General features: G+C 38.8%; 3 pseudogenes; 1 reads left to right on the forward strand and 2 right to left on the reverse strand.

Moving 5' to 3' along the window:
• Positions 1–3,643: 3,643 nt before the first annotated feature.
• On the reverse strand, positions 3,644–4,608 carry LOC123821188 (annotated as a pseudogene).
• A 6,950-nt stretch (positions 4,609–11,558) lies between these two features.
• Positions 11,559–14,252, forward strand: LOC123821189 (annotated as a pseudogene).
• Positions 14,253–14,412: 160 nt separating this feature from the next.
• Positions 14,413–14,737, reverse strand: LOC123821063 (annotated as a pseudogene).
• Positions 14,738–16,965: the final 2,228 nt, after the last annotated feature.

Below are 16,965 nucleotides of genomic sequence, written 5' to 3' on the forward strand. Positions count from 1 at the left end.
AACCCACACCCGGGGGGAGGGTTGGAGACATCTTAAAATCTCCTGGACACCTTAAGTTCTGGACCCCATTTCAAATGCCCATTTGGGGTCCCCCCTCTTGGCTGCACCCTGTAACAATCGGACACATGGATAAAAACTAGGGGGAGGGTGGTAATGGGAGGTAAGTGGGGAGGGTTGGGAGGGGGGGCTGGACTGGGAGTAAAAGGGAGAAAACTGTATTTGAACAATGATTAAAATTTTTTAAAAAAGAGGAAAAAAAAGAAAACTAAAAATGGAACTACTTTTTGACCAGTTATTCCACTGCTGGGATTATACCCTAAGAATCCTGGAACACCAATCCAAAAGAACCTATGCACCCCAATGTTCATAGCAGCATTATTTAAAATAGCCAAGTGCTGGAAACAGCCTAAGTGCCCATCAGTAAACGAGTGGATCAAAAAACTGTGATACATTTACACAATGGAATACTATACAGCAGAAAGAAAGGAGCTCCTACCCTTTGTGCCAGCATGGATGGAACTAGAGAGTATTATGTTAAATGAAATATAAGCCAGGCAGTGAAAGACAAATACCACATGATCCCAACTATAAGCAGAACCTAATCAACAAAACAAACAAGTGAAGAAAGTAGAACCAGAGACATGGAAACAAAGAACAAACTGACAGTGACCAGAAGGGAAGGGGAGGGTAATAACAAGAGAAAGAAGGGGAAAGCTCAAGTCAAGAAACTTGTATAGAGGACCAATGGGGGAGTTCCGGCCAAGATGGAGGCATAGGTAGATACACTTTGCCTCCTCACACAACCCAAAGAAGAACAATAACAAATTTAAAAACAAAAAATAATCAGAACTGCCAGAAAATTGAACTGTATGGAAATCTGACAGCCAAGGAGTTAAAGAAGAAACATTCATCCAGATGGGTAGGAGGGGCGGAGGCGTGCAGCTGGGGAGTAGAGGATGCATGGCCAGGCAGTGACTGGAGGATCACGTGGGTATGGCAGTGGCTGTCAGACTGGACAAGGAGGCAGTTATAGGAGTGGGTGGTCCCATATTTGCATGTGAATAAACTGGAAGGAACAACTGGGGAGCAAGACAGACTGTGCGACCCAGGGTTCCAGTGCGGGGAAATAAAAAGCCTCAAAATCTCTGGCTGAAAAAACCTGTGGGGTTGAGGGAGCAGGAGAAACTCCTACCCTCACAGGAGAGTTCCCTGGAGAGACCCACAGGGTCCCAGAATGTACGCAAACCTACTCACCTGAGAATCAGCACCAGAAGGGCCCAATTTGCTTATGGGTAGCAGAGGAAGTGACTGAAAATGGGCTGGAAACTGAGCAAGTGGTTTTGTTCCCTCTTGAACCCCTCCTCCACATACAGCACCACAAGGCACCAATGTGGGTTGCCCTGCCCTGGTGAATACATAAGGCTCCACCTCTTACCACGTAGCAGGCATGCAGAGACCAAAAAACATGGCCCAAATGAAAGAACAGATCAAAGCTCCAGAAAAAAATACAACTAAGTGATGAAGAGATAGTCAACCTATCAGATGCAAAGTTCAAAACACTGTGGTAATCAGGATGTACACAGAAATGGTTGAGTATGGTCACAAAATAGAGGAAAAGGTGAAGGCTATGAAAAGTGAAATAAAGAAAAATGTGCAGGGAACCAACAGTGAAGGGAAGGAAACCAGGACTCAAATCAACAGTTTGGAGCAGACGGAATAAATAAACATTAAACCAGAACACAATGAAGAAACAATTCAAAAAAATGAGGAGAGGCTTAGGAACCTCCGGGATAACTTTAAACATTCCAATATACTAATCATAGGGGTGCCAGAAGGAGAAAAGGAACAGCAAGAAATGGAAAATTTATTTAAAAACATAATGAAGGAGAATTTCCCCAATCTGGTGAAGAAAATAGACTTCCAGGAAGTCCAGAAAGTTCAGAGTCCCAAAGAACTTGGACTGAAAGAAGCACACACCAAGCCACATCCTAATTACATTACCCAAAATTAAAGATAAGGAGAAAATCTTAAAGTAGCAAAAGAAAAGGAGACAGTTACCTACAAAGGAGTTTCCATAAGACTATCCACTGATTTCTAGAAAGAAACATTGCAGATAAGAAGGGGCAAGAAGGAAGTATTCAAAGTCATGAAAGGCAAGGATCTACATCCAAAATTGCTCTATCCAGCAAAGCTGTCATTTAGAATGGAAGGCCAGATAAAGTGCTTCCCAGACAAGACCAAGTTAAAGGAGTTCATCATGACCAAGCCCTTATTGTATGAAATGTTAAAGGGACTTATCTAAGAAAAAGAAGATAAAAAATACAAACCGTAAAATGACAACAAACTCACAGCTATAAAAAAACTGAACATAAAAAAAAATGAACTAAGCAAACAACTAGAACAGGAACAGATTCACAGAAATAGAGATCACATGGAGAGTTATCAGTGAGGAAGGAGTGGGAGAAGAATGGGGGGAAAGGTACAGGGAATAAGAAGCATAAATGGTAGATACAAAATAGACATGGGGAGGTTAAGAATAGTATAGGAAATGGAGAAGCCAAAGAATTTATATGTATGACACATGGATATGAACTAAGTGGGGGGAATGATGGTGGAAGTTGGGCTACAGGGCAGAGGGGAATAAAGGGGAGAGAAAAATGGAACAACTATAATAGCATAATCAATATAATATATTAAAAAAATAAATAAAGGATCCATGGACAAAGACAATGAGGGGGCCAGTAGGATGACTAAAAGTGGAAGGTAGGGGTGGGTTGGACAGAGGGGAACAATGAGGGGGATGGGGACAACTGTAACTGAACAACAATAAAAATAAATAAGTAGATTTTATTATTTCTTAAAAAAAGAAATTGTGAATGTGTATTAACTTAAAAAAATATGCCAAAAAGGAAAAGTAACCATTATATTTTATACAGTTCAGTTGTGAAAATCATTCATATAGTAACAATGATATAAACATTGAATATCATTTAACTCAAAATAATGGTATAACCATACTGGGAAGATTTTATAAGGAGTACAATGTAATAATTTTCATTTCCTGGAGTTTGGAACTTTGTAGGTATGGAAAGAGAGTTGAGTCCCTATCTTCCCTATGTAGATATTGCCTAAAACTGAAAAATCAAGAGCTAGCAATAGATGCACATTGTTCAGCAAAGTGAAGGCAAATACCTAGGTTTCAGGAAATGGGGAGAGTGTTAGGAAAGAGGAATAGGCCTGTGACTGACCATAAACAAACCTCAGGGATTTATTTGACTTTACATTGTGTAAAATAAATAATATATATAATAGGATACAGAAACTATCTCTTTTTTTTGAGCTTTTATATTTTGAGTTTATTCTTCATGTAACTTTTCAAACCCTACTGTAGTTGAATATTAAAATAAAAGCAATAGCAAGAAAGTGAGCATATTATGATTATAGTCCTTCACTCATTCACTACTGTATTATAAAATGCCAGCAGTGAGTGTTATTCACTGGCCCTAGTAAGAGGTCTGACACTGAACAGCACCCCTAGGAGGATGTTCATCATCCTCATATGTGTCTCCATTGTAAATGCACCATCTTTCTCAACTTGGATCAAAGTCCACCAGCTCTACATGGTCCGTTTCATCAGTCTCTTCTACTTCCTTTCAGCTAGGAGTTTTTTCCAGCAAGAGAGTTTGTCAGTATAGAGAAAGCCATTCTCAGGAAAGTTTACCTTAAATTCAATGATTAGGCAATGCTTTTCATATGGTCTACGATAAATTGGTGTGCCTTCATTTAACACTCTTGATATCTCTATGCTTCACAATCTGACCTGGATGAGCGGTGCTGACTATGGTTCAGTTGTCAAGAGTAGCTATTGGCTTCTAGAAGCCACATAATGCTTCAACCAGCTGAATGTCCATACACATGAAAAGGTCTTCTCCTCACCGAGTGAAAACAGTATGGTCCTTCTGCTCTAAAACAATGATAAGTCTCCTGGCTCTAGTCCTGATTCTTGGTCTTATTCATCATGGAATGTTCTCTTCTGGCCATCTTTCATGCCTTCGTCAACTTAAACTTCTAGAATTGTCTTCTCTCGAACTATCTTCCTTCCATTGCAGCTTTTACATCTTTAGGACTGATCCGTTCCCCATGGCCCTGGCTTTCCACACACGCAGAGTGAATTTGCAGAATTCTGCTGCTTCTTTCTTACCACCTTGGCCTTCACATTTGTCACAAATCACATTATTTTGCAGAGCTAGTTTTCTTGTTGCACCATTACATAAATCTTCTAAGGTTACTGAGAGCCAATGCACATTTTCACTCCTTCTTTCCTCCTCCTCCAAAAAACATATCAAAGATGTCCATGGGGGAGCCCAAACCACCATCTGCTCCACCTTCTTCAATTGTCTGTTCTCCTCCTTTATCATATAATCCCTTTTTCTTTGCATCAGAGAGCACTTCCTAAGCTTGAGAAATCTGTTTAAAGTTCTCTTCTTCATTTTGTTTCTTACTAGGGTGGTACCTCAAGGCCAGCTTCCTGCAAGCCTTTTCCAGTTCTTTCTGTGTGGCATTGGGTCTGACCCCCAAAATATAATAGTAAGTGGTCTCTTTTATCATTTTTGACAACTGGTGAGTAGTTGGAGGCAGGTGTGGAGGAGTGAGAAAGAGTGTATTACTGCACCCAGCTCTAAAAGCCACTGCTCCTCTGCTTCCCACAGAGTGTTCTGGAAAGTTCCTTAGAAACTATTTTCAAAGCACTTATAACTTGGACATTCTAGTTGGGGTGTCAACCATGTATCCATAAATAAAATGATGCATAATGCCAGATGTATGACAATGGTACATGGAGATTTAGCCAATAGGAGTTCAGAAGAGGAATATAGTGCCTCTAAAGGAGCAGGCACAAAAGTGTTCCTGAAGGGAGTCGGCCTGAGTTGAGCCTTAAAGATGGGTAAAGCAATACTTTTGTTCATGCTACACCAAGCCCTTGCTTATAAAAGGCCTTCTGCTCTGATCTGGGATTTGAATATCTGAAATGAAGCTTTGAGTAAGTGCTATTGTCAATGGGGTCTTTTCTTGACATATGAACATCATTAAATACCAGCCAAAGGGAAGTCAAAGAACCACAACAAGGGTATATCCTTCTAACTTAATACTGCCAGAAATAGGTCGTTTCCATTTCAGTCTCCTAGAGTAGTGGTTCTCAGGTGGGGGTTATTTCACTGCCCAGGGTATATTTGGCAATACCTGAAGATGTTTTTGACTGGAAAAGAGCTACCGGCATCAAATGGGCAGAGACCAGGGATGCTGCTATACATCTGCAATGTGCAGGACAACCCTGCACAACAGAGAATTATCTCATGCCAAACGTCAGTAGTGCTGAGGGTGAGAAACCCTAAGCTGGATCAGTCAATCCTGTTCCCGGTGCATGGTGACCAAATGAAAGAGGGGGAACTGGAAGCCATGCATACATTATATCTTGAAAGATTACAGGAACATCTCCCAAGTACACTTGTCTCTACAGGTGGGTTGCTGGTATTCTAAAGTTTGACAGTCAAAGCATTTCTTGGGGTTAAAACATTGCATCTCCAGAAGTTATCAATTAAAAGGAAGGGGTGACCCATTAAAGCAGTGACATCAAATAAGTTTCATCTTGATGCCAAATCTGATTGGTTGGAAGTGGTTGCAAAGAATACTGTGCTAAAAAGGATTCTGGAGGCTCCTGTGGATCTAGTATAGAAAAAAAACATGGTTGACTCATGGTGTATAAACAGATATAGGAGAATAAGTAGGGATATGTCCAACATATTTGCCTTTTTTAAAAAACTGAGGTATAACTGACATATAACATTATATTGATTTCAGGTGTACAACATGATTTGATATTTGCATATATTATGAATTGATCACCAAAATAAGTCTAGTTAACATTTGTCATCATACATAGTTACAAACAATTTTTTCTTGTGAGGAGGACTTTTAAGATCTACTCCCTTAGCAACTTTCAAATGTGCAATACAGTATTATTGACTACAGTCTATTAACTATGTTTGCTTTTCACATCTGTTGGGTTCAATGACCAGGTTTACTTTTCAGCTTAGTGGGGGGTCACTTAAGAACATAATGTAAGTTTTAATAGTAGGATCAAAGGTGAGTGTGGTAGACAGATGAATGGCCCCATGAAGATGTCCGTGTCCTGATCTCCAGGACCTGTCAATATGTTATGGTACCTGGCAAGGGGGAGTTCAGGCTGACTGCAGAATAGGGAAATTATCCTCAATTATTCAGGCAGACTCAATGTAAGCACAGGGGTAATAAGTGAAAGTAGAAGTAAGAAAGAGTCGGAGTAAAATGTGATGACAAAAGCAACATCAGAGATACACAATCTAAGACTCAAAGCGCCACTGCTGGCTCAGAAAATGGAGAGGAACCAAAGCCCTAAGGGAAGCCTCTAGACTGGTAGGTGTCCCCAGTGGTGAACTCAGGGCCTCTAGAGGGCGGTAGGAAAGTTTGGAGTACTAGAAGACAGGAGTAATAGACTCATAAAGGGAAAACAAAGGGGGCCTGAGAGAAGAGTCCACAACAAACTTGACCTATTTCATTATGTTCCTAAACACAAACCCCGGACTTGGGTCTCCAGAGAAAGATAGGACACAGCAGGTTTTCCTTCTGGAATTTGGCAGAAACATAGGTAGAGACTTGTTGAGTAGCCCAAGGAAATCAGCCACTTCATTGTTCCCAACAGGTAACTTCATTTTCCTACCATGAGCCTGGCCAGCCTCTTACCTGAATTAACATGAGGGACAGCCTTCCTAACTAGAGCATGGGCTGCAAATCTGGGACATTTTTGAGGTTTGACTCCAAGCTCTTCCTGCAGTACTTGAATAATCGCCATCCCCACTCAAACCAATGCAAGTTTGATTTGTGTAAAAACTCTTAGCCAGAGTCCTTTATTACTCTCAGTTATATGATTGATTACCTTAAACTGTACTAGGAATAGGCTAAGGCATCAAAAACAGAAAAATCTGCTTACACAGTCTTTGGATCTGAAAACCAAATGGAAACATTAATATCTTAAAGCTGAAAGCAGTTACTGGATAAACTCTTAAGGAACCTTAAACAACCTATTGAACCAAAACAACATCCTGTCCCACAAATGTTTTCAATTCATGTTATGAAATAAAACAGACATCATGTTTCTACCCTTCAGAACATTAAACATAGTATCGAGCTTCCAGTGCTATGAAATAGATATACAACTTCAGAAAATAAAATGAGTACATCTCCTTCTGTTGAAAAATAATTATAGTTTCATGTTTATTTTTTTCAGGTTGAACCTATTACCAGATAATTATTTCAAAATGAATCTCTTTCCCAATCTGCAGGAAAAGAATGCTTGGTATGTTTTGACTGTTCGATGTGCCATCATGCATTTTATGAGCTCTTTGCTTAATCTGATGTTAATGTATTCTTTTCAAGCAAAGAAAAAGACCATGCCAAGTGGCACCTGAGTTGTTCAACAGATCCTCGCTTGGTTTAATATGCCAAAGGAAGGACGACAAGCCTGTGATCTATTTTTTTAAAGTCATATTCTCCCATAAAGTCTTCCTTGACTGACCAGCTTCAATAGCACCTGGCTGTTCTCCATCATAACTCTTAATGCACACATTCAATGTCTGAACGAGCAATAACCTATTCAATGTCTGTTAGAGGGGAAGGACCATTTTGCATGTATTCTATGCCCCATTCCTAGTGCCTAATACTGTGCTTGGTACATAGTAAATCTATTTAAAAATATTTTCAGTTAAGAAATGAATAAGCAAGAAACTGCTTCCTTCCCTAAGGACTGAGCAGTTTAATCCAAGACAACTAAGTGCTTTAAATAACTCTTCCTAGACAATACAAATGACAAGGAAATTTCCTAAATATACTATTTGTTGAGGAAACATTTCCTTATTTGTTCTACCACACTACGAAAACACTCTTACCTCGAAATTTCTTCAGCACATTTACATTTATTGAACATGTATGTAATATTTTATTTTTTAACATTTGTCGAGCTTATATCTTATTGAATCATACTATTTATGTTTTCACCTTTTATGCTCTTAGACGCCCTCTCTGCCTCCTCTGGTTTTTGGATGCTACAGATAAAGCACCTTCGCTGTTCTAGCTTCAGGTTAGCATTTAAATGCTGGCATAAGTCCATCTCAGCCCCTAGACTGATTTTAACACAGAACATGGAAATGGGCTTTTTGTGAAGAAACTCTCAGACATTAGACATGAGACAGCAAAGAAATGGTCAAACTTGACTTTGAAAGTATGTCTCAAAAAGTAAGTAAACTTCTAAGGAGATGGTTTATTGGTCTACATCCCTGAGATCAAGAAACAGGGCTTCCAGGGAACACGATCAGCATGTGTGTTGTCAGAGGAGGGAGCAAGACAGGTTCAGGTGGATTACATATCTGCTTGAAGCTGCTGCTCATCTGGTACCGCATTTCACCTCTCCCTCATCCCTTCCTCCAGTCTTCAGAAATGTGGATTTGGGTAACTCTATTGGCCTTGCCTCTTATTGCAAAAAATAAACAAACAAACAAATAACAAAAAAAATCTTGTCATTTAGTTACTGGAAGACAGTCTGTTGCATGGATTATATTTTTTAAAAATTATTGTCCAAGAGGGACTAAAAGCATTACTGTACAAGCATTCAGAGTTTGCCCCTCTGTGACTGTGTGCTTGCCCGAAAGCCTTCAGTGAAGCTAATTGGGACCATGAGTAAAAGATCTGAAAATTAAAAGATAAGAGACAGACTAAAGATATATGTTGTTTTTAATCTTAGAAGGAGAAAAAAACTTACCTTGGTCTGGGAGAATAAGGGTGCATGCAGGGTTGAGGAAGAAGATTGTGAGCTGCCAGCCTTTGGAAGGAGCTTTAGAGTGTGTAGGGAATGGAACAAAAGATGTTGAAATAATTTTAAAGACTTCTGCTGGATACTTTTTTGACATTCTTTGAAAGTTCCTGGTAAATATTTGAATTACCTTGTGATGAGTTTTGGTTGTCAAACTTGTGTTTATTTGAATGTGAGGCATCATATAGCCTGGACCTCATAGGGTACCATGTTTAAATGGGCTTTCTCCCTTGCTCTCTTTCCTTTATCCCTATGGGTAGGGAAACCAGTATAGTAGAACTCAAGTAATTGGAATTTTCTTAGCTAATTTTTATGATCCCAGAGAACTCTTAGGAAAAACAAATAAATGAAACAGAATTATTTCATATAAGAAATTCTATCAGAACTCACATACACACAACTGTTGCAGGGTATGTATATTCCAACATTTAATAATGTCTATATCTACAACTCTAATCTATATACATGAACACCCAATTAAAGTTCAGAATGATGACCCTGAGATACTTGGGGTGGTAACACACAATGCAATTTACAGGTGATGTACACAGAATTGTACACTTAAAACCTATATAATTTTATTAACTACTGTCACCCAATAAATTTAATTTAAATTTTGTTAAAGATTTTATTTATTTATTTTTAGAGAGGGAAGGGAGGGAGATAGAGAGAGACAGAGAAACATCAATGTGCGGTTGCTGGGGGTCATGGCCTGCAACCCAGGAATGTACACTTTGGTTCGCAGCCCATGCTCAATCCACTGAGCTATGCCAGCCAGGGCTAATTTAAATTTTTTTAACTTCAAAAAATATCATCTCTTGTACATACTAAAGGAAAAAAATAACCAAAATAAATCCCTTCTAGCCCTGTCCAGGTGGCTCAGTTGGTTGGAGCATCATCCCATACCAAAAGGGATAATGGGCTCTATTCCCAGTCTGGGCACCTACCTAGGTTGCAGGTTTGAACCCTGGCATGGGGGGGGGAGACATAATAAAAACATATTCTTGAGTGTTAAAAATAAAAATAAAAGACATCCCTTCTAGCTCTGGGCATTGTGGTAAAGGGCAGTTTGGCCATCTTAAAGATATATAGCATGCAATTCAAAAAGGGATCAGCAATGAGTCACTTGTGGCCCCATGTATATAAAAGGAAATTGCCATACCAATCATACCAATCATTTTTGCAGTTTTTTCCTTAATAGGCAGGACTTGATGAGCAGCATCTGAAAGAAGTTCATTGGCATCTCTCTATACACTGAGGCAGCTCTAAAACACTGGAGGGCAAAGCAACTAGACTTTTCTCTCACCGGAAACTTTTTCCCCAAATGACCCATTTCTACCAGTTTTGTTTATACTTCCTGAACTAAGACAGGGGGCAGACTCTTGCAGCCACACAGCATTTATAAGCATCACTATGGGCAAGCTTTTTTTTTTTTCCTTATTTTTCTTCTTCTTCTTCTTCTTCTTCTTTTTTTTTTTTTGGCCTCTTTTCATTCCTGTTGAGAAGAAAACCCTAAATTTCAACTTCTCTTGATGGTTTGCATCCCAGCCCACACAACTGGCAGAGTCCTGAGTCCCAAGACCTCCCCAAAACATAAAGATGCCTGGGAATCTGAAATAGGTACCACTGGTTATTTTAACAGTAGAGGCTTTCTGTTTTCATTTGCTACTGTTTCTTAAACAATTCTTTAGACATAGCTTTCAGGTCCCTCGCTACATCTTTTTTTCCACTGGCAGTCTTACCCTGATTCCCTCCTCCCCTTCCCAGGCTTTGGCTCCCACCATCTCTGCTAGAATTGATATCAACACCACGGTTGTGTTTATGTCTCCCCCCCATGCCAGGCCCACTGATGTGGTGAGTGGGCTCTGGGAAGTGGAGCCGAGGAGGCTGAGTCATCAGTCATCATCTTCTGTCTCCCTGGGCCTGACCAAAATGACAGAGGCTCTTCTCACTAAAGTGTCCATCACTGGGAGACCACAGCAGAAAGGAGGTGGGGGACTTGTCTCCTTCGACTCTAACCACTTTAAGAAAGGACACATTTTTGGCAGGGTGGTAGGAAGATGGTAATATAGAAATCTCAATGCAACTTCCACTTTCTTTTGTCCTTCAGGCCACAGCTTAAATGTAAACCTTTCAAAATGGAAAAACCACTTTGTAAAGCTACTAAGTGGAAAGCTACTAATGCTGAACATATACATATTCTGTGGCCCAGCATTTCCACTTCTGAATATGTATGTATATGCACACACACATATATAATGTGTTTATATTACATATTCATATTCTATACCAAATATCTAATATATGCATAGAAATAATATATAAATCTATTCATACATTCACCAAAATACAGGTACAGGAATGATCATAGTAACACTACTTATACGAGGTGAAAGCAGAAACTACCTAAGTATCTACAAGCAGAATGGGATAAATAAATTGCTGTATATTCACATGGTTGAATACCACCCAGCAATGATAATGAAAGAACTATAACTATAGACAACAATACTGCTGAATTCCACAAACATAATACTGAGGGGAAAAAAGCAGAGAAAAACAGAAGTAAATATTGTGTGGTTTCATTTATACAAAGATAAAAAGTAGACTAAATTAATCTGTGCTGTTGGAAGTCAGGGTAGAGATTCCCCCTGCGGCTATGGCTGGAAGTGAGAGTGAGGGAGGTCCTCTGTCACATGGGTACTGCAGACTTTTGAACAGTACTTTTAAAATGGTTAAAATGATGGCTTTTATGTTATGTATACTTTACCACAATAAAAAGTCATCTTCTCATATATTTTCCTGATTGCTTCACAGGAAGAACCACACTTTCAGTCATTCCTACCACAAAGCCAGGTTTATTTCCAGTGCGGCACTTTTACTACTTGCTACTTTCTTATTTATCTGTCCTCGTTAACTTTATTGTTGATGTTTACTAGAATGTAAGCTCCATGAGGATAGGTATCCTATCTCTGTTATTCAACTCAACTCATCCACCAGCTCCTAGATACAAAACAAAAGAAATATTTGCTGAATCAACAAATTTTCTGGGTGACCTGAAGCAACTTATGAAAAACTTCTGTAAACCTTTTATTTTTTTCATTCTTTCTATAATATTAAGCATTTACATACATATTGTAGAGGATTCAAAAGTGAAACAAGGCGTCATATTCTTACAGAAATGAAGCTAGCTCTTGCAAGTAGCAATGCATTCCCAGTCTTTAGCTCGTGGGTAGAGGCTAGATCAGAACAGCACATAGATTTAAATTTAGTGCGACAGATCAGATTGTTTAATGTTATCTGCTTCCAGAACTTGTTGAAAAAGATTCTAAAGTCCATTCTAGACTCAGCAGAAAAAAAAGAAATGTCATTAAAAAATTAGTGATCTCTAATGATACTTTATAGAGAGAATCATAAAAAAACTAACAAAAAACTACTAGAACTGATGAATGAATTCAATAAAGTAGCAGAATACAAAACAAATATTTAGAAATTGGTTAAATTTTTATATACCAGTAATACACTATTAGAAATTGAAACTAAGAAAACAATCCCATTTATAATTACATCAAATAATAAAAATAAAATACCTAGGAATAAATTTATCGAAGGTGGCAAAATTATAAGGCACTGAAGAAGATACAAATAAATGGAAGCATATACCATGTTTATGGATAGGAAGAATTAACATAAATACAATGTCCATACTACCCAAAGCAATCTTTAGATTCAACATAATTCCCATCCAAATACCAATGGAATTTTTCATAGAACTAGAACAAATAATCCAAAAATTACTGAAACCACAGAAGGTCCCAAATAGCCACAGAAATCTAAGAAAGAACAAAATCAGAGGTATCATGCTACCTGATATCAAACTACACTGCAAGGCTATAGTAATTAAAACAGAATGTACTGGCATAAAAAAACAGGCTTATAGATCAGTGGAGCAGAACAGAGAACCCAGAAATAAACCCATGCCTTTATGGTCAATAAATATATGACAAAGGAGGCAAGAACACACAATGGGGTCAAGATAGTTTATTTAATAAATGGCATTGGGAAAACTGGACAGATATATGCAAAAAATGAAACTAGATCACTTTCTGACAACATGTATAGGAATAAACTCAAAATGTATTGAAGCCTTAAGTAATACTCAATACCAAAAAAATCTAAAAGAAAATATAGGCAGTAAAATCCCTGACATTTCTGTTAGCAATAGTTTTTCTGATATATCCCCTTAAGCAAGGGAAACAAAAGAAAAAATAAACAAATGGAACACATCAAACTAAAAATTTTTTGCACAGCAAAGGAAACCATCAACAAAACAAAAAGAAAACCTACTGAATAGGATAATATATTTGCCAATGATACATCCAATATGGGATAATATCCAACACTTATAAAGAACTCATACAACTAAACACCAAAAAAAAAAAAACCCAAACAAACAGTCCAATTAAAAATGGGCAGAAAACCTAAAGAGCTGCCTCTCCAAAAAGGACATACAAATGGCCAATAGACACATGAAAAAATGTTCAACATCACTAATCATCAGACAAATGCAAATTAAAACCACTATGAAATATTACCTCACACCTGTCAGATGACTATCATCAACATATCAACAAAGTGCTGGTGAGGATGTGGAGAAAAGGGAATGGCCTAACACTGTTGGTGGGAGTGCAGATTGGACTAGCCACTATTTCCACAGTACATGGCAGTCAGTTCCATGACCTCAAGGAGTCTTTCACTTTGACTTGCTAAATGTGGCTAAGGATTGAAATAATAGCCTGAGAAGAACTTAGGTTTGTTCCTACAGATACTGGTCAAAGGACACGGAGACTATGGGATGAATTTTCAGCTTGGGGACACCTGTGCCAGACTAAGATGCTGTCTTCATGCTTCCTGGCTGGTGATAACCATCAATGCTGACCAGTGCCATCATTCTTCCCATAAAAGGAGGGAAGCCATCCCTGCCTCTAATGCTTTTTGCAAGATAGTTATCATTGTCACCAGCTATTCATCAACTTCCAGGACCTGGGTTGGCACAACTGGATCATTGCCCCCAAGGAGTTCATGGCAAATTACTGCCATGGAGGTTGTCCTTTCTCATTGACAACCTCCCTCAGCAGTTCCAGTTATGCTTTTATGTGAGCACCGATACATGTAGTTGACCCAGCAATTCCTCAGGCTATCTGTATTCCCACCAAGCTTTCCCCCATCTCCATTGCTTTGTCAGAGCAATGATGACAATGTGGTGCTATGGCATTATGAAGTTATGGTAGTTGATAAATGTGGGATGGGTAGGCAGTCGGAAATGGGAATTGAAGGGGTGTTCTTAGAGTAAAGCTTTTAATTTAAAAAATGGCTTTTTAAATTTTTATATTAATTAAATAAAATAAATTTTAAAAGCCATTAATTTTATTAGAAACAAATAATGCTTCTCAAGATGTTGGCAACAGGTCATAGTACAGATGTATGTTTCATACATGTACTTCTCCTTTGGATTATATTCCATTAGGAGGTGCAATACCTCCTTGGCTATATAAAGCAGAAGTCTTTGATGGACTGTGTAAGTTGGTCTCCTTGTATACAAACCATGTATTTCCTCCTCAAAACATCGTATTCAGAAAGCAGATCACAGATACATTTAGAGATCCAATGCTAGTCACAGGGCCAAAATAACACATCATTCTTTGAAGATCACAGGGTGCATGTTCCTGGATAATATTGTCACAGACGGATATTTTAATATCTGTAAGACCTTTAGCCTAGGTGGGAGTGCTTATCAGCCACAAAAGTGGCAACAAGGATAACAACAGTGTCAGTCATGGAAGTTTTTGACTATCCCAATACAGGTTTGTGAAATGAACACAGAGCAGAAAAGCAGCAATGCAGTACAGGAAGAAAAGACTGCAAACATAACATAGAATTGGGTAGAAGAATTTTAAAATTAAAGTGGAACTGCTTTATGACCCAGCAATTCCACTTTTCAATATATAGCCAAAAACAAAACACAAAAAAAATAATTTGAAAGAATATGTACACCCTGATGTTCACTGCAGTGTTATTTACAACAGCCAAGTTATGGAAGCAACCCAAGTGCCCATCAATAGACGAGTAGATAAAATAGTGGTGGTACATACGAGGTCTGTCCAAAAGGTATCCAGCCATATAATATGAAAAATAGAGACATTTATTGAAGAAGACACAAGATACAAGAAACATTGTACATAGGACACTGACAGCTCGGTACCCTTCAAAGTAGCCACCTTGGGACCTCACAAAGTTCTCCCAATCACCATCAGCTGCCCTACCATATTTTCCTGAATTTCATTGACAGCCTGAAATCTCTTCCCTTCCAAATGTGATTTTACTTTTTGGGAAAAAGCAGAGGTCACAGGGGGCCAAATCTTCACTGTAGGAGGTATTGAGTCACCTGTGGGATTTGATGTTTCAAAAAAAACTTTGCACGAGACTTCTGGTCAAGATGGAGGCATAGGTAAACATGCTTTACCTCCTTACACAACTACAGCAAAAGTAACAACTAGACTACAAAACAACTACCGCCTAGAATCATCAGAAAATTGAGCTGTATGGAAGTCCAATAACCAAAGATTTAAAGAAGCTACACTCATCCAGACAGGAAGGGGAGGTGGAGATGTGGAGAGGCAAAGAGAGATGGAGAGGTGTGGAAGGCACAGAAATGTGAAGTGGCACAAAGAGGTAGGGGAACGGGAGGTCCCGCATTCAAGTGTGGTGGATAAAAACTGAGGCAGATACCTTGGGAGCAAGTGATCCCAGCCCCAGACCAGGGTTCCAGTGCCCAGGAAGATAAGTCTCCATAACTTCTAGCTGTGAAAACCAATGGGGGGTTGGGGGGTAGAAGAAGCTGCAGGATTCTTAGAAGACTCCTCTTAATAGGCCCACAAAGGTCTCAGGGCTTATGAAGACCCACCCTCTTAGAATTCAGGACAAGAGCAACAGCTGTAAAGGCACAAGTGGCATACAAGGAGAAAGAGAAGTGACTGGAACATGGCAAGTGTCTGGAGACAGCTTCCTCTTAGGCAAATCTCCATTGCCAAGTAGCAGCATTGTTCCCTCTCTAATCCCTCCATCACACAGAGCCACAAAGTGGTGCAATGGGTTACCCCACTTTTGATTATCTAAGGCCCCACCCAATTACAGGTGCCTTTTCTACAATAGGCCACACTAATAAGACAGGGAGCCAAAGTAGCTCTACCTAATACATAGAAACAAATGCAGGGAGGCTACCAAATTGAGGAGGCAAAGAAACATGGCCCAGATGAAAGATCAGAACAAAACTTCAGAAAAAGAACTAAACAAAATTGAGATAAGCAACCTATCAGATACAGAGTTCAAGGGGATTGCTAGAGGGAATGAGGGTTATCAAGATGCTCAAAGAACTCATTGGGCACTGCAACAGCACAAAAAAGACCCAGGCAGAAATTAAGGTTGCATTAAGTGAGATAAAGAAAAATCTATAGGAAACCAACAGTGGAGGGGATGAAGTTGAGAATCAAATCAACAATTTGAAACATAAGGAAGAAAAAAGCATTCAGTCAGAACAGTAAGAAGAAAAAAGTATTAAAAAAAAATGAGGATAGAATAGGAGCCTCTGGGATATCTCCAAACATACCAACATCCAAATCATAGATATGCCAAAAAAAGAAGAGGAAGAGGAAGAAATTGAAAATTTATTTGAAAACATAATGAAAGCAAACTTCCCTAATTTGGTAAAGGAAATAGGCATACAAATCCAGGAAGCACAGAGAGTCCCAAACAAGTTGGACCCAAAGAGGACCACACAAAGACACATCATAATTAAAATGCCAAAGGTTAAAGATAAAGAGAGAATCTTAAAAGCAGCAAGAGAAAAGCAGATAGATACCTATAAAAGAGACTTTCCATAAGACTATCAGCTCTTCTCTCAAAAGAAACTTTTCAGGAAAGAAGGGACTGGCAAGAATTATTCAAAGTGATGAAAAGCAAGGACCTACAATCTAGATTACTCTATCTAGCAAAGCTATCATTCAGAA

The sequence above is a fragment of the Phyllostomus hastatus genome, unplaced genomic scaffold, assembly GCF_019186645.2.
Source record: "Phyllostomus hastatus isolate PE091 unplaced genomic scaffold, TTU_PhHast_1.1 phas_contig_38, whole genome shotgun sequence".
Taxonomy (NCBI): domain Eukaryota; kingdom Metazoa; phylum Chordata; class Mammalia; order Chiroptera; family Phyllostomidae; genus Phyllostomus; species Phyllostomus hastatus.